We start from the raw sequence: 24612 nt of genomic DNA, 5'->3' as shown, positions 1-24612 counted from the left end.
AAAATAATGCCTCTACACTCAAAATCATGATGCTAGGGTATATGATGAGGACATTATCTTTTCACATATTTTCAAAGCTTTCAACAGTTAGAAGAGGCAAAGTACTTTTTTTTTTTTTTGGCAAAGTACATTTTGAAGAACCACTAGATACCAGGTACTAATATAAGTTCTGGGTATTTTAAAACTGTTTAATAAAGCACCCCCATTTTACATGTAAGGAAATGTCAGAAAGTATCCACAACGTCCCTGGCCATACAGCTGGTTGCGTGGAATTGCAACTTTGAATCAAGTTTCTTCTAATTTAATGAATCAGGCATCTTGTTTTGCCAGAATCAGATCAGAACTGGAAAAATGGCAATGGTTGCTCTCTACCTGGAGGCACAAATGCAAACAACTACAAAGGCCATTCTTGTACAGGAGTGAAGGTGGCAGGGGTAATACTGCAGTAAGTGAAGGCAGCTGTGGTGAGAGGGAGAGCACAGCCTGTGGGGCAGTCCCTGGTGATTGCATACCACAGTCACTCCTGACATCCTTTCTTCTTGCCAACAGAACCCTGACCTTGTTTGGGTCATAGCATTCTCAACCCTGAGTGATGAATCAGGATTGGTGCAAATTGTGGAAATCTCAATATCCTTTGCTAGTAGGTAGGTGTGGCTGTGTGACCTAGCTCTGGCTAAAGAGGTCCAGGGAAAGAAAGACATCTAGGTGACTTCTGGGCAATTTCCCCCTTTCTTAAAATAAAAGAGCTAAATGGGCAAGGACCACTCCCTTGAATGACTTCTTTCCCCTCCTACTGCTATGATAAGGAAGAAGAAAAAAATGCCACTGCAATGAGGATGGCATCAAAAAAGAAAGATACTGTTGTTAAATTCTTGAATGAAGTCTAAACAAGCCTCCCCCCAGACTCCTTGTTGAGCATGCAATAGATGCTCCTTTGGTTTAAACCTTTACAACGTGCAGCAAAATGCATTCTTGACTTCAACTGTGTCCCCACTAAAGAGGTAGAGGCTGTTCAACTCCCATCAACTACTGAATGTTGCAATGTGGGCTCTTGTTGCCACCTCTTCCAATAAGATAGAAAACAGTATTTTTTAAAACAGTAAAACCACCTGTTTTTAAAAATAAAGGAAACTAAATCAAATTATTAAAATATGGTGCATACCGAACAAAACATACCTTCAGGCCAATACTGAGGGCTATAATTTGGCAGTTCTTGACAGTTGTATCAAGTTAGTAAACTCTGTCCTAAATTAACTACCCATTTTGCTGGCTGGTCTTGTAGAAAACTCACAAAAGAGCCATCAAAAAGTAATTATTATGTGAGCGCTGAATCCCGCAGATATAATAAACCAGATTTGCCTTCCAAGACTCAAGAAGAAAAGGAATGGCTTCTCCATACAACTGGCCTTGGATTTAAAGAGAAAGTTGAATTGTTAGGTCAGAGAGAGGATTGAATCTGTTCAGACATTTCCATGGGTCTCCTTTCCAAATTGATTTGTCATTCCCTTGATAAGATCTCAGAAACTGATTGCAGAGTTACTTGGAGCTCAGGTTTCATGCAATTCTCATTATAAAAGGAAGAAAATAAGATCCTTTCTATGTCAATGATCAAACCAGGGACCTGCTGCTAATCTCAGGTGTATTGTATGGCTGTGGATACTGCCCAGGCTGGATAAAAATAGCAGCAGTACTAGTAACAACAACAATAAGAGTATGTGGCCTGCATCCAATCTAAACACTGAAATATTTGCTTATTATTTTTATGTTGGGAAATTGCCCTCCTCTGCTCCTCCATATGGTACCAACAGAACTGTATATCACAGGGTGCTTGCCTATATTATAAACCTGCAAGGAGATGCACTGGACCCAGACCTAGCTGACCATCTTCCTGTGTTATTGGTTGCAGAGATGGCATGTGATATAAACAGGGAAAATCAGAGTTCTTTTATGAGAGTTGATATATAGACAGAGAAATAGAGCCTGTTTTCTCCTCCATCATCCTAAACTATAAAGAAGAAAGCTATGTGATACCAGACAGCATGTAATCATCAGAGGTACGACACCTGTCTGAAAAAAGAAGCCAAGTGATTTGTGTGCAGCTGAGAGCTGAGGAGAGAGAGAGTCCTTGACACTTGTATTTAAATTTCTGAATCCATCTGTTCCTGAAAAAAGTTCATCCCTTGGACATTCCAATTAAGTAAACCAGTGAATTCCTGGAGAAATATTGCTAAAAAGTCAGAACAAAACGTATTGGTTTGCTGAGAATATGGAAGAACTAGATGTAAACTATAATCAACTGCCCAGAATGGGTACAAGGACAATTTAATCCAAAGGCTGGTCAGAAATTCCCAGTGGAAGGACAAGGTGTGTTTATAGCAACCAAAACAAAAAGAAGTTCTACAGAATTTAGAGATGACATTTGGTAATAAAAAAAGAACTGCTCTCTACTCTTAATAAGTGACCCTATTTTGAATTGTTGTCTTCTGTTAACTTCTTTTTTTTCTGTACTGCCTCCAAATGAGGTGTATATTTTGCAGTCACAAAGGGCACGGACTCCAGTGGATGATGCTTTGCAGACAGGCCCCTTATATATAGGCCAGGAAAAACCTGTGTTTTTCTTCAACTTTGTTCCTTGTTCATTGTTAACAAATTATATTATTTTACTGACAAGGACAAATACACATCTTATTCACTCTGAACATAGGTGTGAGTCAGGTAGATTGCGTTTGGAGCCTCAGCTCTGCCCATGACTATGTATGATACTTACATAAATTACTTAAACTCCTGGAGTGTCAGTTTTCTCAGGAAGAATAGTGATTTAGGTGAGCATTACACAAGCTATTGTATGTAAAAGTGCCCAGACTATTGCCTTGCACTTTTTACAAACTCAAATCAAGAGGTGTTTGACACTTAGTCCTTTTGTTCTCCATTACCTCTTTTTGCCCTCAGATGCTCAACCCATTGGGTTTTTTTTCCCTGTTATTTCTGTTCATCAGTATTTTCTTCAACCACGTATGTTTTGTTTCCCTCCCAAAGTACAGTATAATGGAGAACACAAAGTGATGTTCACTAAATCCCCTACCCCAACTTATGCCTTGAACTCCCACACTGTATCTTTAACTGCTTCCTTAACATTTCCACTTAGATATCCAATATGTAAGCATCTCAAATTTAACACAGCCAAAATAGATGGCTTGATTTCCTCCATATCCTGTCTTCCCCACCTGAAAAAATGGCACTACCATCTACTCAATGCTCAAATGAGTTTGCTCTTCTATTTCATCTGCCATATCCAAATAATCAATCAGCAAGTCCTACTGGTCCTACCTTATACATATATAAGGTCCTACCTTATATATATACATATATATACATATATATACATATATACATATATATACATATATATACATATATATATATCACATGCTCTGTATTTGTCCCTGACTGCCAATGCTTTATCACCCTAGTTTAAGCCACCATCTCCTCTTGTCTAGTCTCCTAGACTAGTCAACTAGTCTATTATTGAGTTCAGAGTTGGCCTAAATGGATTACCATGGGACATTCTGGATAAAGACAGAACTGATCTCCAACATCATTACTATTTTTCTCTTGGAAATCTTTAAGATCATACTCAATCAAGGAGAATTCATTGCAAGCTAGAAAAGTCAAAGAACTGTGTCATGAATTTTCCTAGTGCTGGGCAAAATCTGGGAATCTTCGAGAATCAGGAACTTGAGTATGATACTAGAGGAGCATGAGCTGACATCTCCTGGCAGCAGGTCACAAGCTTAGCCACTCTCTCTAGAGTTATTTTCCTACCCTGTGACATTAGGAGGGAAACCTGACTTCTTAAGGTCTAGAAGTTCATGGGAACCTGGTGAATTAATTAGACTCCTGTGAAGTTCAATCAATCACAGCCCAAAGTCCTGAGGAAAACAAGATAGCAATTAACCTCAGGTTTCTACTTCTCAAACAAAATAAGAGCATCTAGGCTACTGAGTTACTAGGCACAGAATCTTGACGACAATGATAGGTGTTCTTTAGGAACATTAATATTCAGTTGAACCATATGAAATTGCCATTTTTATAGGTCAAAATGGTTGAATAATAGCAATTTCTATTATTTAACTTAATAATAATAGCTAATCTTTATTTCTTACTATGTGTTAGGAACCATATGAAATGCTTTATGTGTGTTAATAATGCATCATTCAATCCCACAATAATTCTACCAAGTATTATCCCATTTTACAGAATAGGAAACAGAATGAGAGAGGCAGAGTAACTTGCCCAATTCCAAACTATCAAAATCTACTAAATGCTAGAGTCAGAAATAAAAAAATAAGTATAAAAGACTCTCAGGTTCTAAATGCTATGAGTTACTGCTTTATTGAGTGCCTCCCATGTATTGGGCACTTAGAATACACTGTGTTGCTAATTAAAGGTAAAGATCATCCTTATTTTTAAGAGAAAGTAACTGGGCCTCCAAGATTTTAAGTAGCCAGGGAGTACATGGCATACCTGTCATTTAAACCTAGAATTCTTAGATTTCATAGCACTTACTTATTTTAGTATGCCAAACTGCATTTCACATATGAAAGAAACTGTTTTGGGGGAAGGGATATACACACATGTGTATGTGTGTGTGCATGTATGTAATTTGTTAAGACCAATCAACTGGATTTTTAACAAAAGAAATCCATTTGCTTCACCTTCTGAAGAACATATAATTTGAATCCTTGTCCCAAGAACACAATAACCATGCTAATGAATAATGAGCTCAGGAATAATAGCTACAACCCTAAATCCCAAATTTGTTCTGGATAAAAGCTGATGGCCTCCTGTCCCCTGGTGAACTTCCAAGCTTGGAAAATTTCCTGCCTCCTTCCACCTCCCCTCAGGGAACCAATACCGGCAATGTGTGTGTGGAATGGCTCACTGAAACGTTGTAAAAATGAACAGATCTTTCCAAGGCTGCCAGCCAACACTGAGAAATTTGGTACAGACCGTCAACCAAATGGAACTCAATTCATCTATATTAGGATGACGGGAATGAGTCAACTCTCAGGAGCCTCGAACCTTTCATTTTAATTAGTCCAAATAATGTAAAGCAAATGCTTTTAAACCACTAAAATTCAACAAGCTGCCCACATCTTCTCATAAATACTCCACCTCCACTCCCTCCCTTCTTTCCCTTTTCACACACACAAGAAATTGATAAAGTCCAAGGACAGCTTTTGACTGGAATCATTTCTCCCTCCTCCTATGTTGGCTGAAGTCTATAGCTGCCAGCATTCTAATTCTGTTAGCTACAGTCCCTTCCATAAGACCACCCTAAATGAAGAACCCAGAAGATTGGAACTGCTTCTAGAATAGAAAAGGATGTGGTTTAGTGTAATTCTCTACATCCTGGATAAACATACAGAATGGCAAAGGTTTATTATCCATTATGTGAAGACATTTGCTCCCTTTTCTTAATCATAATGTTTTATTAAATATAAAGAGCATGACTTTGAAATCAGACAGACCCGGGTTCAAATTCTGCCTCTAGCATTTACTAGCTGTGTAGAAACAGACGGTTTACCTTAAAACCTCTCACTTCAAAAAATAATAATAATAAAAATAAAATAAAATAAAACCTCTCTCTTCAAGGGCAGTTGGGTGGCTCAGTCAATTAAGCATCCGACTCTTGGTTTTGGCTCAGGTCATGATCTTAGTGTCATGAAATACACTAAGCCCTTAGATTGAGCCCTGCCTCAGGCTCCATGCTCATTGTGGAGTCTGCTTGAGATTCTTTCCTCCTCCTGCTCCCTCCTCCTCTCCTCCTTCCCTTGCCCTCACTCTTTCTCTCAAATAAATAAATAAAATCTTTAAAAACAAATAAAATCTCACTTTATTTTTCTCACCTATAAAACAGAACTAATATTAGATCCTAGTTCATAGGATTTTTGTAAAGGTTAAATGAAATATAAAGCTTGTAAGGACTTTGAACAAGGTCTGGCTCATATTAAGTGCTCAACAAATGTTATATGGTATCATTATCATCTGGGTATTAGATAATATTTTTTTTTGTTTTAAGCAAGAGAAACCCAACCTAAACAGGCTTAAGCAAAACATAAAATACAACAAACATAAAAATGAAATAGCAATTTGTAGACTCATTGACTTATAAGTCTAGGGAATGATCTGGTTCAGATAAAGGTGAATCCAGAAGCTCAACTTACATCATCAAGAATCTGAGTCCTCATTAGCAGCTGACACTTTACCCCTGGGAAGAGGATCCTTTTCCAATAGTTTCACTGAAAGTTATAGTCCTGGAGCACACTGAGCTAAAACTCTTACTTAACCATCTCCCACCTAGTTGCTGCTTGTACTTTCCAGCCCTTCCTTATGTCTCGTAGCCCAGGGGCAGTGTAATGGAGCAAATCCCACTGAAACTCTATTGTCTGAGACCAGGGGGAAAATGAGTCCCCAAAATAAAACCAAATGCCATTACTGGGAAGGAGGAATGCGTCCAGAGAGGTAAAAACAGCAGATGATCACTCAAGTCTGGAGGAATTAAAACTAGCTGAAGAGGTAGAGTCCAAGTCAGCCAAGTGTCTTGGGATTCATTGTGGAGAAATTGTAAAGCTTCGAAGGTGACATGAAGAGTCTCCTCTTTCTAAAACCCACTCTCCATTCAGAATCCATTCTTAATACACTGGGTTAAGTAAATAATCTTTAGACTAATTTAAATTCTTCTCAAGGCTGCTATGACACAACTGGTCACAAACAGGATGGCATTTCCCAGTTCAGTTAAAATCACTTCTAAATATATAAAAGCCTGAAGAACAGCTTCCCTAGCAGAAGGAAAGGTTATAGCCTGGCATCTCTACTTACGTTCTGTGGTTAATTCTCAACCCTAAGAAGGAGGTGTCATTATTGCCATTTTACAGGTAAGGAAACTGACACTCAGCAAATTTAAGTGACTTGCTAAAGCCATGCAGGTATGAACATGGCCTGGTTGTATTTCTAATCCAAATATGTTAGACTCCCTACGATAATTGGCCATCACTCTCCTCAGCAACAGCCATGAATAGGTCCTTCCCTTTTTGGCTCCTTATTCTATATTTGAAGTGCTTTGTAAAGGAGGGCGTATCATCCTAAATAAATCTGAGGATCTCTACACACAAGTGACCGTTTTATACTGACACCAAGTACAGGTGAGGAAGCAACAACTCTATCATAACTGCAGCTTTGCCACTTCCTACAAACAGCCACCTTCTTCAAATTGGAATGCCTCACTCTTCACCTCAGCTCAAGGCCAGGTGCTTTTAAAACACCTTGAGGAAAATCCTTTCAGGTATTTTGAGTGGAGCCAGTGTGAGTCAGCAGACATTTTCCATTCTGCAAAGAACCTGTCCAGTGTTTCTTGTATTTGTGGCACTTAGAAATCCCAAATCTCACAACAGCTAGCTTGACATAGGCAGAGATTTTGCTGAAGGGAAATATACCATGCTGTTAGAATTGTTTTGTCATTGTTGTGGAGAGTTTTTATATTTATATTCTTTTGAAATTACAAACATAGTAGTTATGGGCCCCTCTTGAATTGATCAACAGGGCTGGGATATTTGGGGGAAATTTTCCAAATAAGAGGAATTCCCTATTCAGAAGACTATCAGAAATGACTGTTTATCTCAGACAACTGCTTTCCCTGAAATGTAGGTCAAAGTGTGCTATGTTACTTGAGACTATTCCCACCACATAATTTCTCATTGACATCCTCAATGGAGATGTAGGAAGCTTTTTTTTTTAAAGATTTTATTTATTTATTCATGAGAGACACAGAGAGGCAGAGACACTGGCAGAAGGAAAAGCAGCCTTCATGCAGGAAACCCGATGTGGGACAGATCCTGAGACTCCAGGATCATGCCCTGAGCCAAAGGCAGATGTCCAACTGCTGAGCCATCCAGGTGTCCCTTATGAAGCTTTAAAGCTGAATTTCCTGACTTTAGAAGAACCGAAGAACATTCTAGAATGCATTACCAATCCTGTTAGGCAGCGGCCATGGACTGACCATCCATCCATTCTTTTATTCACTTGATTCCTAGAGTTCCCAGCTGCATGACTGTCCCTGACCAATTCTCCATGGCAACAGATTTGGCAGAAAGGCTGCTGGTCATGGAGACCCTAATGGTTACCTAGACTGCTTCTTTCTAACAACTTTTCAGAGGTGGACTGGATTAAGTCCTGAGCAGCATGTGCATGGAAGCTGCTATTATCAAATAATTGTTCAAAAAAAATGACATGGATTTCTTTCAAAATGTGTGTCAAGTGATGCAAAGATACACACAAACACACACACACACACACCCCAGATACATAGACAGTCCATAAAGTTAGAATAGTGAATAAATAGAAAAACATTACAGCCTGTAGATTTCTCCCCCAAGCCTGCAATTCTCACGAGAATGAAGAACAAATAAGGTGTTCTAGTTCTTATTTCAAAGCAGCCTGTAAAGTGAAAAATAGGACTTTAAAAAATTTGGGGTGCCCAGGATGTCAGCAGTATGGATGCGTGTGGCAGTTGCTCAATAAGTAATTGTTAGGTGAAAGAAAGAACCACTTACACAGCTGTGTAATTCCTTGGCACTCGGCAGTTTCTTCTGCTGTTGCTTCAGTGTGTAAGAGATGTTTAACGTCTGCAGTTTTCTTAGTTCCCTCAGAAGCAGTCCCTGAGACAAGGACTGGAGCTAACTACTTTGACAGGTGATTCCAGGAGGCGCCAATGAAGGAGAAGGTGAAATAGGGCCAGCTGGGAAGACAGCTAACAAAGGATGCTTCCACAAACAGGATACCACTGCTGGAAGGACAGCTCAGTGCCCTCAGGGACACTGGGGAAGCTGTGTGGCCTGAGGGGTCTGGGATATTTTATTCAACTGCTCCCTCCCACCCTTTCCCAATTGAGGCTTATTCCTGGAGGTCTTAGCTCCCCAGCACTCTGGTCTATCCCACCTGTGAGCCACACTGCCCCCATGGCCAAAGAGGTATGGCCATGGTAGCATGGCCTCCCATGCCAGGTGCTGGTGTGCCATGTATACCAGCAATATGTGCTGCAGTGGACAGACTCCAAAATGACCCCCAGTACTCCCAGTACTGTCCCCCACCACAGTGTTCATACTCTCATGTAATACCCTTGAGTGTGGGCTGGACCTAATGGTTTGATTCTAAGGAATAGAATACGGCAAAAGTGATAGATTGTTACTTCTGATATTAGAACACAGCAACAACCAAAAATGTCTTGTTCATCCTTGTTCTCTCTCTCCTAGGAAAAGCTGGCAGCCTTATTGTGGGCTGCCCTATGGAAAGGTCCATGAGATATGGCGAGGGATGGAGGCTCTGAGGCCAACAGCCCACAAGGGACTGAAGCTTGCCAACAACCATGAGTGAGCTCGAAAGTGGATCCAGTTTTGAGAAGACGGCAGCTCATCTCACAGCCCGATTGCAACTTATGAGGACCTCTGAACCAAAGGTGCCCAGTTAAGTCATACCAGATTCCTGACCTAGAGAATCTGTGAGATAATAAATATTTGTTGGTTTAAGTTGCTGAGTTTGGGGATACACAAACTCGCTTGTTACACAGCATTGTATAATTAATGCAGCTGCACCATAAAGACCAAAAAATGTTCTATAACTTTCTTAATGGCAAAGCAAGAGTTTCAGAAAAGGTACTAATTCATTTTTACTACCAGGGCGCACTGCCCATAGCTTTCTAGAGACTGTCAGAGAAGGAATTCACACAGGTCAGTGGAGTGCCCAGCTTTTTATATTTTTAAAATTTATTTAACTGGGCCTAACTTACCATCTAGAATAATGACTCATTTATTAGACACAGTAACTGAAGTTATAATCTGAACAGACATATTTGAACAAAAATGTGTTATAGCCAAACGAGAATCAATTAACTTTGCACAATTGATTCCTGACTCTTACATTTATTATGTGTTTGTCAAAGCTATCAAGTGAAACCCTGCACCTCTTTTTCTTGAAATATCTAAAGCTAGGAAAGTAGTCAGTTGATGGCATAAAGTCTGGGTATATACAAAATTGAAAGATGCTTTGGGAAGTCATAAATTTGAGACCATAGGAATTTATCTCTTAATTTGGGACAGAGCCATCATATAACACTTCATCTTCATTTCAAACCTAAACATTTGACCTTGTCCTAAAAGGTAGTTAGTAAGACAAGTTATTTTACTATGGAATGCACCTGTTTTGATCACCTCCTCTTCACTCTGCTGGTGAAGGGATCCCCACCATCAGGCTATGGGGATGACTAAACACATGACACCCAACACCAGACAGATGAAGCTGACAGCAGTTTATTAGTCACATATACTCAAAATCGACAGGAGGACACCACAGGCCACACAGGGCCACATGGGGATTGTACTTGGGAATGGAGTGAATAATCAAAGATTATGGGAGAAAGGCTTTATATTACTAAGACACCAAGGTAACCCCCAGTTCCAGTAGGAGGATGTAGTTGGTTTATTTGAGTAATTCTATGGGCCAGCAGGGAACTGAAACCCACCACTTGGATATTCAGGAACTGTATATGGTCCATTTGATATCAAGCACAGGAGACCTTTCCACAGAACAAAGTGGGGAAAGGGATGTATAGTTAGGTCATTTGAGATTCCTTCTGATTTTACTGGATGTCAAGGGAGCATGTGACGTTCAAGTCTCACACTATAATACCCTTAGGACATTTCCCCACAAAGAACCCAGGAGTCTGTTTACAGTTCCTCTTGAGATGTCAATAAGTTGATTGTATAAGCTGTTAGATTTCAGCAAGACATAGTAAAATTTACATGTACTTTTTACCTAAAAATAGACCAAATTATATATAAAATGATTCACTTGTTCCTTTTACAAATTCCCTGATCTAATCCCTTTTTGGTTTGGAAAACTTGCTTGTTTGATCTCTATGATTTAAAAAAAAAAGTTCAAAGTCACAAAGTCATCCCTCAAGGTCACAGATGATATTACAGACTGGAGTTTATGAAGCTTAGGCCACAATTTCTGTCCTGAAGGGAACCCGAAAGGAGTGAGGAAACCTCCTCTGCATTTTCCTGGTCATATTTATAGTCATAGCAGCAGAGTTGCAGGCAACCCTCTGTGATTTGCCTCCAACAGTTGAGACAGTTTGGCCCATCCTGGTGCCTGAGACCAATTGGGAAAGTGAGATGTTCAGAAGAAGCAATTCTGAGAAATCACTAGATATTGTTAAGCACTGGACTTGACAGGCAATAAAGATAGAGTAAATTCCTTTTAGCAAGTTTCAGTCCCTTCATAGTCCTCTTCCCTATGGTAACACACTATTAAGTATAACCTTGCTCAGAATGGAGGGGGCCTTAACTGGGGTAAAACACATCTTCATTATGTAGCCAAAGAAATGGGACCCAGAAGGGTAACAGTTGCTTAAAGATCTCACAGCTGGTTAATGGCTTTTAAAAAGCTCTATTCTTGGGGCACCTGGGTGGCACATCAGTTAAGCATCCAATACTTGGTTTCGGCTCAGGTTGTGATCTCAGGGTGAGGAGATCAAGCCCTACATTGGGCTCTGAGCTCAGTGCGGAGTCTGCTTGAGACTCTCTCTCCCTCTCTCTCTTTCCCTCTGCCCCTCCTACTTGTGCTCTCTCTCTCTCTCAAATAAATAAATAAGTCTTTTAAAAAAATAAAATTAAAAATGTCTATTCTCTAAGACACTTGATAGTGTGTTAGGAAAAACAAGATGTGAGTGTTGGAGTGAATTTAATCTGGGTTTGAATCCCAGCTTTCTTGTCCACCAAGAGTGCCATACTAAGCACATAATTTCATGTTTCTGAGCCTCAGTTTCCTCTTCTGTATGAAAGGACTGACTAAATACATTGCCTGACACATAGAATGTGTATATATTCCCACATCTACTTATATATTTTTTTCATTGATGGAAAATTACAAAAAGTAAAATACCTGGGATCAGCACAATTGAGGCAGAATTTGATGCCTAGTATGATTCCTGGTATGATTCTTTCACTGTGCATACAGTTTCTAATTTGAGGGCAACCATGCCACAAATACAGCCTCTTAGAATTTTTTCACATCTACCATGTCACAGAGATAGCATCACTAGAAAAACACACTGAGAATGTATCGGGACCTGGTAATTAATACTTTTTTTTCACCAGCAGAACTGATACTCTTTTTATGTCTCTTTGAGGGACACTCACAAGGTGGTTAAGTGAATATTTATTTTCATTGTAAATATATCTAGAGCTAGAAAGCAAAATTAGACAATAGATTGATGGATAGGTAGACAAGTTGTAGTATAACTGGAATCATCAAGAGTTCAGTAGTCTTTTACACTCTAAAAGCACTTTACCTTCCACAGGGCCTCTTCATAGAATTATAAAAATTTATTCAGTGAATAATTATTGCATGTCTACTATGCCTGCATGTACTGCAGTGTACTGATACTGCTCTAGGTGCCAAGAATGTAGCAGTAAGCAAAATAGGACAAAACACCACACCTCATTTAGCTTAATTCCCAGTGGACAAATTCCCAGTGGCCATAAAAAATGAGGAAATAAATTTCTTTATCTAACACATGACGGATAATAAATGCTATGATGAACACTGAACAAAGGAAAGAAGGTAAAGGGTTCTGAGGGTAAGGGTTATAATTTGAAATACAGGGATCTGAGAAGGCTGCTTTGTGTCATTTAACAAAGACCGGAAAGAGTTAAGAGTTCAGGGTATTTCAGTTGAAGGCAACAGCAAGTATAAAGGTCCTGGGGCAGAATCAAAGCTGCAGTGTTGTATTCCAGGAAGAGCAAGCAGGTCAACGCTGCTGAGGGAGTGAGTGGAGGAGAATAATAGAAGAGGCTGGAAATATAAGGCAGGGGCAAATTGTGAGGGATTTACAGACTACAAAGAAAACAGTGGCTTCTACTCCAAGTGAGATGAGAAGGTCAGGACACAGAAGAGGCATGGTCTGATGCATGTTTAAAGGATTATTCTAGTTGCTGGGTTGAGAATAGGAGATGTAGGAGAGACAGATGGAGAACCAGACAGAGGGCTACTACAGATCCAAGTGAGAGATAATGTTGGTTTAGATTATTGGTGGTAACAGTGAAACCAGTAAGAAATGTGAAAATTAGTAAAGGGCTTACTAAAATGGAGCTGGGAGGCAGGCAGGAGGAGTTCTCAAACCCTATCACTCCCTGTCAATTGCAAGTCAATGGGAAGAGATGGAGCTTGCTTTGGATACTACTTTAAGATTTATGTATTTGAGAGAGAGTGTGTGTGAAAGTTGGTGGACAGGCAGAGAGAGCAAGAATCCCCAAACCAACTCCCTGCAGAGTGGGGCTCCTTCCCAGGACCCTGAGATCATGACCTCAGCTGAAATCAAGAGCCAGCTGCTTAACCTACTGAGCTACCCAGGCATCCCTGGATACTACTTTAGCTACTTACTTTACTACCCCAGCAGGAGGAAGGAAAGCTTTCCTCCTCCCCCAGCAATAGCCCAGCCAATGAAAGACAGTGACAACGCAGCCAATGAGAAGCCATGTACTTCCAACACCCAGTTTACTCCAATGGACATTTTATTTACAAAAGCTTCCCTACATTTCCTTTTCCTCCATAAAAGAGCTGGTTTTCTCTTTTATTCAGGACTTCTCTGTGGTTTTGCAGCAGCTTGTCTGCTGTGGATTGCAGTTCTAATATTCTCTGATAAGCTCATCTTCTGCTGGTAAAATAACTGGTATGTATGTATGTATGTATGTATGTATGTATTTATTTATAAGTAGGCTCTGTGCCCAGCATGGAGCCTAATGCAGGGCTCCAACTCAAGACCCTATGATCAAAAATCTATTGCTTAACCAACTGAGCCACCCAAGTACCCCTGACAGTTTTATTCTTTAAAAAATTTTTTTTAAGGTTTTATTTGTTTATTTGAGAGAGAGAGCATGAGTGGGGAGAGAGGGAGAGGGAGAAGCAGACTCCTCCTCACTGAGCAGGGAGCCCGACACAGGACTCAATCCCAGGATCCTGGGATCATGACTTGAGCTGAAGACAGACACTTAACTGACTGAGCCACCCAGGCACCTTTTGGCAGTTTTATTTTTTAAGGTTAACAGAAGCTATGTGATCCTGGAAATATTTTATTTATTTATTTATTTATTTATTTATTTATTTATTTATTTATCTATCTATCTATTTATTTTTGATCCTGGAAATATTTTACTTATTTATTTATTTATTTATTTATTATCTATCTATCTATTTATTTATTTATTTATTTATTATCCTGGAAATATTTTAAAGATAAAGTCAACAGAACATACTGAGTTGAGAAAAATAAAGTGAACAGCTGAGGGTGACTCCCAAGTTTCTGGCTGGAGGCACTAAGAGGAAGCCACATTTATAAGATCAAGGAGAGGAAAAGCGTGGATGGGGAATTAGGAATTTGTGGAGAAATGTGTTAAGTTTGAAATGCGTACTAGCCAATCAAGCGGGAGTTTCAAGACGACAGTTGTGTAGGATTCCAGATTGAGGGGAGAGGGTCAGGTAAGAGATTTCAATTTGAAGACCAGCTTTGGAATGCTGAGGCTTCTAATGTTTACAAGGGAGAGGTAAAGGAACTAGTGCTTCTTCCCTATGGACCATCTGAGCTTATATTTCACCAAAATGTGTTCTTCCCTGAGCCACATTTCCCAGAATTGGTGAGGAAAGGCCTGGGTGGAAAGCCTGGCTGTTGAAGAATGGTTCTTAGACCAACTAGCAGGTGCCTGTGTTAGTTTTCTGTGGCCTGTGTCTAAGCGGCCACTTGACTTAGCTCCTCTTAACTTCAGGCATAGCTGAGGGAAAGGGACTTGCTTATTTGGGACTTGGGCACAAGAAGGAAGTTGTGCAAGCCCCCGCTCTCCCACCCCTGTGCTCAGGACTGCTGCTTGGAAGCACTGGGTATTTTTCCACTGGAGAAGTACTTGGTGGATGTAGTGATAAAAACTCCTCCTTGAAAATGACTCAGCTGCTCTGGTCTTCTGCCAAAGTCTTGTTCAAGACAGGGTTGAAGGAGGCTTCAGACAGGAAGGATGGAACACCTGCTGTAGGAATCTTCTGTGGGGAGGACTTCTACCTTTTACACTTCCTTCCCCCCAGGTAACCTGTGTAATAGTGGCTCATGTTTCTCCAGGCATATTGGGTGCCAGATACATAAAACACCATCTTAGAGATGAGAAAAGAAGGCTTAGAGGAGTTAGCTCACACACCCAAGGCCGTTCTGAGCCTGTGCTCTTGATCACTACTTCTCTGGCCTTTCCTGGTAGAACCAGCTTCCTCCTGATGTTACCCCTCAGGGGTCTTTATATCAGAAACTGGGAGCTCACTCTCTCTTTTGCCTTCCTTCCTCCTTAAACCCTATTAGAGAACAACAGAAGCACCTTATTAACGGCTCAACTGTTAACTCTTTTGTAATAAGACAAGTACCAGGGAAGAAAAGGCAAAACGTACTTCTGGGCACGTTATTTCACATATACAAAGCTACCTTTGATTACAATACACTAGAGCCCCAAACTTGCTTGTATTTTGAACTCAAAACATTGTTAGCATGACTTTGCTTCTTTTCCTGGAAGAGAAAAACCAGTGGTGTATTATCTGTAAAATCCCTCTGGTTTGATACATAGTTCACCATTTTATCTCAGCTCCCCAGTGTATATAATTGCTGCCAGAAATATAGACATTTTCTCAGGTAAGAGCATCTGCTGTTGGAAATTGCAGGGAACGAGGAGGCCTCTTGGCTATGACTCCCCACCATCTCTGCCAGCATCAGGGCCCTGAGCTATACTGTTCCCACATCCAGAGTAAAGAATGATTTTCACCCCAAATGGGAACAATGTTTCTGTATTTATAAATCTGAGAAATTCAGACACATCTGCTCATATTTACACCAATTCTGTTGCGGCTGTAAAATTGCATATGCTATTTTGATGAAACTTTATCTTAATTTCATTACCAGCCTGAGTAATCATGTGATAATTGCCGGATTTCCAAGTAACTGGGCAAAAATGATATTTAGAGGGTTTTTTTTTTAGTTTTTCCTTTTAGACTCATGATTTTAATAAAATATTCTGCTATTTTATTTTCCTAAATGGAAGCCAAAGTAATAATATATTTTCAAGCTAGTCATTTGTTCATACTTAGAAGGAAAAATGGCTACTATACCTTAGAGACAGGGTCATTGATGGCCTTGGTCATTGTCCAGTCCAGGCACAGAGCTTCTACATTAAAGTCTATTTGAGGTGAGGAAAGATTCTGTAGAAGAAAAAGCTCAGAATTTGGCTTTAAACCTGGGTTAGCAGTCAACTGCCTTCACTAACTAGATAGTTGTGTTACCTTTGGCAAATAAGTGACATAATGTCTCTGAGCCATATTTTCTCATCTAGAGAATGGGTTTTTAAAAAATAACTACATTCTGTGAATCTTTGTAATTAGATAGTGGTTAGGATGACATCTAACACATAGTAGGTTATGAAAAATAATAGCTCTTAGCATTTTTATTACTACCTTCCAAACCTATGTATATATGTTTTATCCAAACTGCTTAAAGTATTGTCATGAGAGATTTCACTGTTTGTCTGACTAGGACAATACTTTGTTTTGGGGATACTTTTGTCCCTTGTTGCGATAGGAAACCAGGGCCACAGTGTTGCACAATCCTACTCCAAGGCATGACATTCACATTTTGCTCCACATGAATGACTTCCCTTAGAGAAAACCGAGGGGGTTCTCACCTGAGAAATCAACAACCTATATAGCTCTCCAAAACCCCGCTCTTGCCTTCCAGGCTGAACCAGTACTGATGGCAGGTTATGGGACCACCCAGAATCATGAGGGTATCACTCTATGAACTGCAAGCAGCTACTATTTAGGAATCTCCAGTTGCCACAGCCCTCTTACAAGCTAGGTCTCCCTGGATATGACCTCAGTTGAAATAAGCCTAAGTCTGTTATAACCCATTGGACATCTTCCTTCAGGCTATCTGTGGTGATGGCAAGTTCTGCATCCTACAGCCTAATGGGCCATCTCTAATTCCAGTGCTGCCAAATCTGTCCTACCTTTGAGGTCCAAATATGCAGCAGAGGCTATATATGCATAATATTTCTTTTGATTTCAATTTAGGCAAAAACTTTAAACTGGGAAATTGGCACCTTGAGTTCTAATCCCAGCTCTTGTACAAATCAAATGTATGATTTTAGGCAAGTGTTGTAGATTGCAAAATGATCACAAACCATTTTCATGTCTGTGTGCATACTAATTTGCAGTATGACTTTGTATTCCTTCAAGAGGTGCTATCTAACTCTCAACTCCTTGAAGCCATGTTTGGCTAGGTGACATGCTCAGTCAATGAAACACTAGCAAATACAACACAAGCAGTGCTGTTTAAAAGTGTTTGCACGTTGGGCCTTGCTCTCTCTGGCTGCTGAGATCCATGTTGCCATATGTGAGCAAGTTCAGACTAGCCAGCTGGATGATACTTCAGTTAAGCCTATAGCCAGACTGTGAGTGATGTCCTACTAGATTAACTGATCTTCCAACTGCAAGAAATGTGAATGAGATTATTCTAAATTATTCAGCCTCAGTTAAGACAAGAAATTAAGCCAGACCAGAAAACCCACTCTGTTAGCCCACAAAATCATGAGCAAATATGGGATTGTTGTGTTAAGCCATTGATTTGCAGGAGAGTTTGCAAATAGCTAAAGCCAACTGATACCATAATTCAGTTTATTTCTCTGATTTTCTTTCCACATCTTGAAAATGAAGGTATTGAATCAAATCAGCACATCTTCCTAACCCAAGGCCACATGAAACATTGTTAATTGATCACAGCACACATTCTCATCAGACCCAGAAGTAACAATGCAATGCTTCTTATTCCAGTCCTCCAGTGCCCACCAATCCAAGATGTGGGCATGCCCATTTGCTTGCTTTGTTTCACACCAGTAATTCTCAACCCTGCCCAATCACCACCACTCCCTGACCAGTCCCCCAGGGAGAGATACAGATGTCGGATTGTCTGCTTCTACTTTTTTGAAATCACATTTGGTAGGTTTGAGTCAGCCTGGGAATCTAAAGGTTTCCAGGTTATTTTTTTTCCAGGTGATTTTAATAATGAGACAGGTTTGGGAATAGTAGACTGAATGATTTCTTAGGTGTTTCCCAGCCCAATCTTTTGGTTATTCTAAGTAAAGCATTGTCCTTAAATGTATATTTGCCTGGATAATAACAATACCTTCTATCCCTAAGTAATCCCATTGCAAACATACACATGAGTCCTCAAATGAATCACCTGCACTGCTTTGAGTAACCTAGGGTACTCCTCTAATATCATTCTCCAGTATGCAATAAACCAGAAGGAGACAACCGTTTTAGGCATTCAGAAGGAGAGAGAAAGAGAGACTCCCAGATTCAGGAAAAGGTGATTTAACTGGTTAATTCTCTAGAGTCATAAACCATGGATCCTGCTCTGAAAGAGGGAGTTCACAGTATCCTTAAGAAGACCATGAATCCATACTTGTACTTTCAAACAGTGAGCTAGCCTGTGACATTCATACAGTTACTTACAAACCAAGGCCTGTACATTAGAATATTGAAAGACTTGTTACTTCATCTCACTGGCTCCTCTGAATAACTCCATTAAGTAGGTACTTTTATTATTCCCATTTAATGGATTCCTGAGGTGGGGTCACATAGCCAGAAGGTGGCAGAGCCAAGCAGTACACATAGATCTGATTACAAACCCCCACTCCACACTAGTGTGCCACACAGCCTCTTGATGATGCTCTCATTAATACACAGAAACATGAGCAAATTCCCAAAAGACAGTCTTCTAAAACACACCAACTATGACAGAATGTTAAATCAAATTAAAACCATGAAAGAAAATGAAGCATTGGTTCCTTCTCCTTATATTTTCTCATCAAAACTCGCAATTCCATTATGTTTATTGCTCCCTTTGTTCCAGTTTCTTCTTAAAAAGAAGTTTTGATTGACGACTCCTTGGAAGTCACTATAATTTAATCTACTTACCTTCTCTTTAATCATTTTATTTTGTTTCCTCTCTACTGTTTCTATACAAAGGCAGAAAGATATCACTATTCTTTTGCTTGTTCTGTATTATTCTATTTGGAAAATCTTAGAGGGCTTTCTGTGTTGTTCTTTACTTTTCCAAATTCTGCCATTTCCAGGAGGAAAGTCATATATTCAAGAGGATGAAAAGCAGGAGAGCTCGGCTCCAGTTATTTGTTTTCCAAATGAAAATGGAGGGATCACTACAGATGACAGGATAGTCCCATTCATTTATGAAACAGACACATATGTAATTGAGTACAAAAGGCGTAGTCCTTTGATAGGTTTATTGGAACATTCCATTTGCTGGAGGAGAGAGTCATAAGTCAGATAATCATATTGATAAGTGTGCAATTATATTGATGATGCTGGAGGAGACCTATAGGGCCCAAGAAAAGCTTGTAACAGGGGACTTGGCCTCATCAGGAAGGCCAGGGAAGCTTTTTTGAGGAAGAGATGCAGGAGATAAGTGAACTAGAAGTAGAAGAGAGGCTGGGGCAAGAATGTACTGAGCAGAGAGAACAGCCCATGCAAGTGCACCATGGGAATATGGATTCGAAGGACCCCCATAGTGAGAGCAGAAAATGAGGAAGTGTATTATGGCTGAAGAAGGAGGCAGGGAGACCACAATGATGAGCACACATCAGAATGTGGGTTTCGGATTTTATTTCCAGAGCAATGAACACGTTGAAGGATAATGGTCAAAGGAATGGTTCACTCAGATTTGGATTATGTAAAGATCACTCTAGCTGTAGTGATTTGTAAAATACCTTCCCATAGTAAGACCTTGTTTGTCATTGACTTTTGGCACAAAATAAGTCTTTGATAATTTTCCTTTCAGTAGACAGAGGGCATGACATACGTGAAATGATCTCAGGAAACTTAGTTTTCAAAATCCTTGTTATTGAGTTGAGCAGTGAAGTAATCTCCCCAAATGTTATGTCATTAACAAAGAAGATAGAGCATCCTAAACTCCCAAGAGCTAAGAAGACTTTAGCCTGGGTTCATTTCTTAATTCCTTGCTATGATCAAGGCCCTTTGGGAATTATTGTCAGCAGCAACAGCAGTATTTCTACATTTAAATAGCTCTTCTAGAGTTTATAAAACACTTCTACAAACATTACTGGAAATTAATAATAATAATCAACACTTGTGAGAGCTAATCAAAGGCTCCAAACTGTTCTAATTTACTTCTCTCCATTACTTGTAGGTAGGTGGGGAAAAATTATGCTCATTTTAGAGATGAAGCTGCAGTGCAGAGAGATGCACTCAGTGATTGAACTCACAAGTTCAACTTGCAAGTGATGAAGGTGGGGCTTGACCCCAGGTCGGCTGACTTTTAGTCAGAAACCTCACGACTATGCATTGTAGAAGTTTCCAGATTGCCTGGACTGTTTACTCACCATGTGAGCCTGGGTACGTTTTTAACTTTTCTGAGGTTCGGTTTCCTGATCTATAAATGTGGAAAATAATAGAACAACTTGGAAGAGTTATAAAAAAAATAAGTTAATACATACAATATACTTTAAACTATCTAATACATAGTAAAGTCTCAATCAGTGTTAGGTATTATTATTACTATTATAATTGTGTATGTTCCACCATACTGTGTTGTTGTGGGTAGGGCAGAGAATCCCTAAAAGTATAAAAATTATTTTTTAAAAACAGCTAAAGTTTATGAGGCAGGTATTCTTAATTTTTAGTGTTTTTACAATGAGGTAGGCATGACTATTATTTTCTTTTTTACTGATGAAAAATTAAAGCATAGAGATTAAAAGTAATTTATTCAGGGCATCTGGGTGTCTCAGTGGTTGAGCATCTGCTTTGGCTCAGAGCATGATCCCGGGGTCCCAGGATGGAGTCCCACATCAGGCTCCCTGCAGCGAGCCTGATTCTTCCTCTGCGTATCTCTGCCTCTCTCTGTATCTCTCAATAAAAAATAAATAAAATCTTTTTTAAAATTAGTTTATTCAGAGTCCCTAAGCTGAACTGTGGCAGGGCCAATATTTAGAGATAGGTAATTCTGACCTCTAAGGCAACAGGCCTGGAATCCCTGACTGATCTGACTGAAAACACTGGGATTTATTGAGAGGCCACTGAAATGAGAAGCCACAGGTGGCAACGATAGCCAGAGGGCACTAGGAACAGATGGTTGAGGTAAAAAGAAGCTTGTTGGAAAAGGATTTTCCTTCTAACCAGTTGAGTCACCTGGCAGTTTTTAAAGGCTGAGAACTTTAAGAACGTACACATCTATGGGAGAAAAAGAGGATGTTAATGAAAGCATAAAATATCTTTGTCAATGACAGGTTAGGATTTTTAGATGAGATTACTACAAGGTAAAGCTTAGAAACTAAAGACTATAAGGCTTCCTAGCCAAGAAAAAACAAAATAGATTTTCAATTAAAGGGATTATCTAATGATTTAATATGGAATTGATTTTGTTCATTTTCAATGCATATTTTTCTTTTTTTTCAATGCATATTTTTCATGTCTTATAACCCTTTCTTACTATCCATTCTGGTTTACTACATGCCCCAGGATGGAGGGTTTAATTGCTATTATTTATTCAGTAAAAGAGCTTTTGTTCCCAAGTGTAAGGTGTTCATCAAAGCTGGTCCTAATCTTTTAAATGGGTAGGTAATGTAAAATCTGTTAGAAGAGCAAATAGCACATTCATTTGACTCAAGAATGAATATTTGATCTCCCAGACAGGCTTACCTGTCCTCTTGGCAATCTGAAGCTGAGATGGTCTTGTGGATTTCTATCCACCCCCCTTTATTTTAGGCTTATTTCTATTTTGCTCAGGATGATGCCACCAAATTTAGGATTTTGTTACAGACATGTGAACCTCTCTTTGTGTTAGGAAATGATCATTGTCTATCCTGAGTAAAATCAAAAGGAGAACAACTGGCCCCTGTTGAAAAAGTCTTTATGAATTTTTAATGCCGTTTGCCCATGTGGTCAAGGTTAATTTATTTAAAAAATATCATGGGTCTGGAATACAAATAAATATCATGTGTTTTCCCATTTAGAGCCTTCATAAAGACCATATGCTGGGAGTATTATTGGGGCCTGCACATTTCATTTATTTGATGTTCATAATCATTTCATTGCCTTTATATGTTAGCTTACCTTACTGTGAAGTGTAAATAAGGAGCGTATGAAATGAGGCATTTCATAAAACACCCTAAATTAATTCTAAATTTTGCTGTTAATATAGCAGGATATACTTGGCTCTTTCAGAGAGATGTTATTATGCATGCCCATATCTAAAAACATTTGCCATCTATTCTATAATAGGTAGAATGTAAGACAATCTCAGGTTCACCTAAAATACATGATAAGTTTTTATATAAAGATAAAACTAAAGACCCATTAATATAATCAAACATGTGCATAGAGTTTTCTCTCACTAGTAATTATAGGTCACAAAAATATTTTTAAATTGTTTAAGTACTTTAATCCTTCTAAAAAGGACTTGAAATGCCATGACAAAGGTCATGGATTTCAAGGTGGTGAATTGAGGTTAAGAGGGAAGTGAATGGGCATCCAGACTCAGTCTTTTTCCATGTGAACCTGTCAACCAAAGTGTCAAGTTCAAGGTTTGACCTCATTAGAACTCATTAGCTGAGAAATATAATTCTATAGACAAGACCCTACTTGCAATCTAAGAAAAACCCTGGATATCTCTTATCTTACCCAGTAATTACCAGTTGCTAAGCTTGGTTGTATGTATGTAAAAATAAAAAAGAATGAATTTAAGTGAGGCTAAATATAGAAGCCAAGATCCAGATTCTATTGTATTAGGCTTCTGCATGACTCAACTAATTCCCATAGGTTGACAACCAGTCTAATTTTAAGTCTAGAGACTTTATAGCCATAAGAAGTATTTCCTAATTAGGTAAGGAATTTGCCTGTCATTCTCCACTCTTGGTAGTTATAAGACAGTCATTTACATTTTGAACTCGTCATTCAAATGGAAACTCAGAGATTTCCAATTTTGTTCCAAGTCCCATTTGACTTCCAAGAAATGTGCCTAATTGTTTTAGATGTAGTGCAATCACTAAACCATTGTGGGACCTGAGCTGGAATTTCACTAAGCAGAGGCTTAGCTATAATGATAAGACTTAACTGTCACTCATACTGACCAAACCAAAGACATAATAAATGATAGAACCTCACTTGATTATCATTTGTTCTTTCATGACAGTAAAAATTATCATAAATTATGCAGATAAGTATTTAATCATGGAGAATATGCAAAAAATCTAGGTCTGTGATATTAAATAATGTTGACTAAAGGCTTTGTGAAAATTTAAAAAATTATAGACCAGGTGGAAAAACTTTGTCCTCATGCTTAGTTACAAATGAAGTCTTGTTTGAATATCTCCAATCTTACCTACTTTTCAATCATAGTACAATTGTGCATTGCAAAGAGATACTAAACATTTCACAAAAATTTACTTCAAATCAATTGATTAGGTGTTTATTTAGTGCCTACTATGCACAAGGCCTTGTAGTAAGCTCTAGTTCACTGGGCCATTTTGGACTCATTGGAATTCAAACTTGTGCTGGAATTCATTTCTTAGAGTGCTAAGAGTGGTAAACAATAGTTCTTGCCTTATCCCAACAAAATTTATCCCAAATTCTTTCCAAATTCAGAAGGATCTGTTTAAAAAATTGTTTTACCTTGTCAAAAACTGAAGCTGCAGCTTGTATGTTAGTGAGAATGAGATGTTTGACTCCACGTTCAGTGATTTTCCCCTTACATAAGATAGCCTCTTCTAGGGATCCCTGGGTGGCGCAGCGGTTTGGCGCCTGCCTTTGGCCCAGGGCGCGATCCTGGAGACCCGGGATCGAATCCCACATCGGGCTCCCAGTGCATGGAGCCTGCTTCTCCCTCTGCCTATGTCTCTGCCTCTCTCTCTCTCTCTGTGTGACTGTCATAAATAAATAAAAATTAAAAATATATATTTAAAAAAAAAAAAAAAAAAAGATAGCCTCTTCTAAAGTTGTACAAACAGAACTGGTAATGAAGGCCAGCACTGTGACTAGGCTAGACAGGTGGCAAAAGTGAGTTTTGATAAGGGGTGCCAATATCATGAGAGGGAGAGAAGCCTAAGTGAAGCCTTCCGTACCTACCATGGGAGCCCTGGAAGTCTGAAGAGCTGGCATACTTCTCTCAAGAAGGTACTCCCGCCCCGAAAAAAAAAAAAGCATTATTACTATTACTACCAGCATTTTGGAATACCTAACGTCTCAGGAATTGAACTAAGCACTTTACATATGTTATCTTACTAAATCCTCGTAATAACAGCCATTCTCAACCCCTTGTTTTTTCGTTAAGAAAACTGAGTCATAGAGAGGTTGATAAATTTACCCAGGGACACACACAGCTGAGAAATAGCAGAGCCAAGATTCAACACTAGGTCTGCCTCCAGGTTCAAATTCTTCACT

This window comes from Vulpes lagopus, chromosome 7 (assembly GCF_018345385.1).
Source record: "Vulpes lagopus strain Blue_001 chromosome 7, ASM1834538v1, whole genome shotgun sequence".
NCBI lineage: Eukaryota > Metazoa > Chordata > Mammalia > Carnivora > Canidae > Vulpes > Vulpes lagopus.
This window is presented reverse-complemented; position numbering follows the sequence as displayed.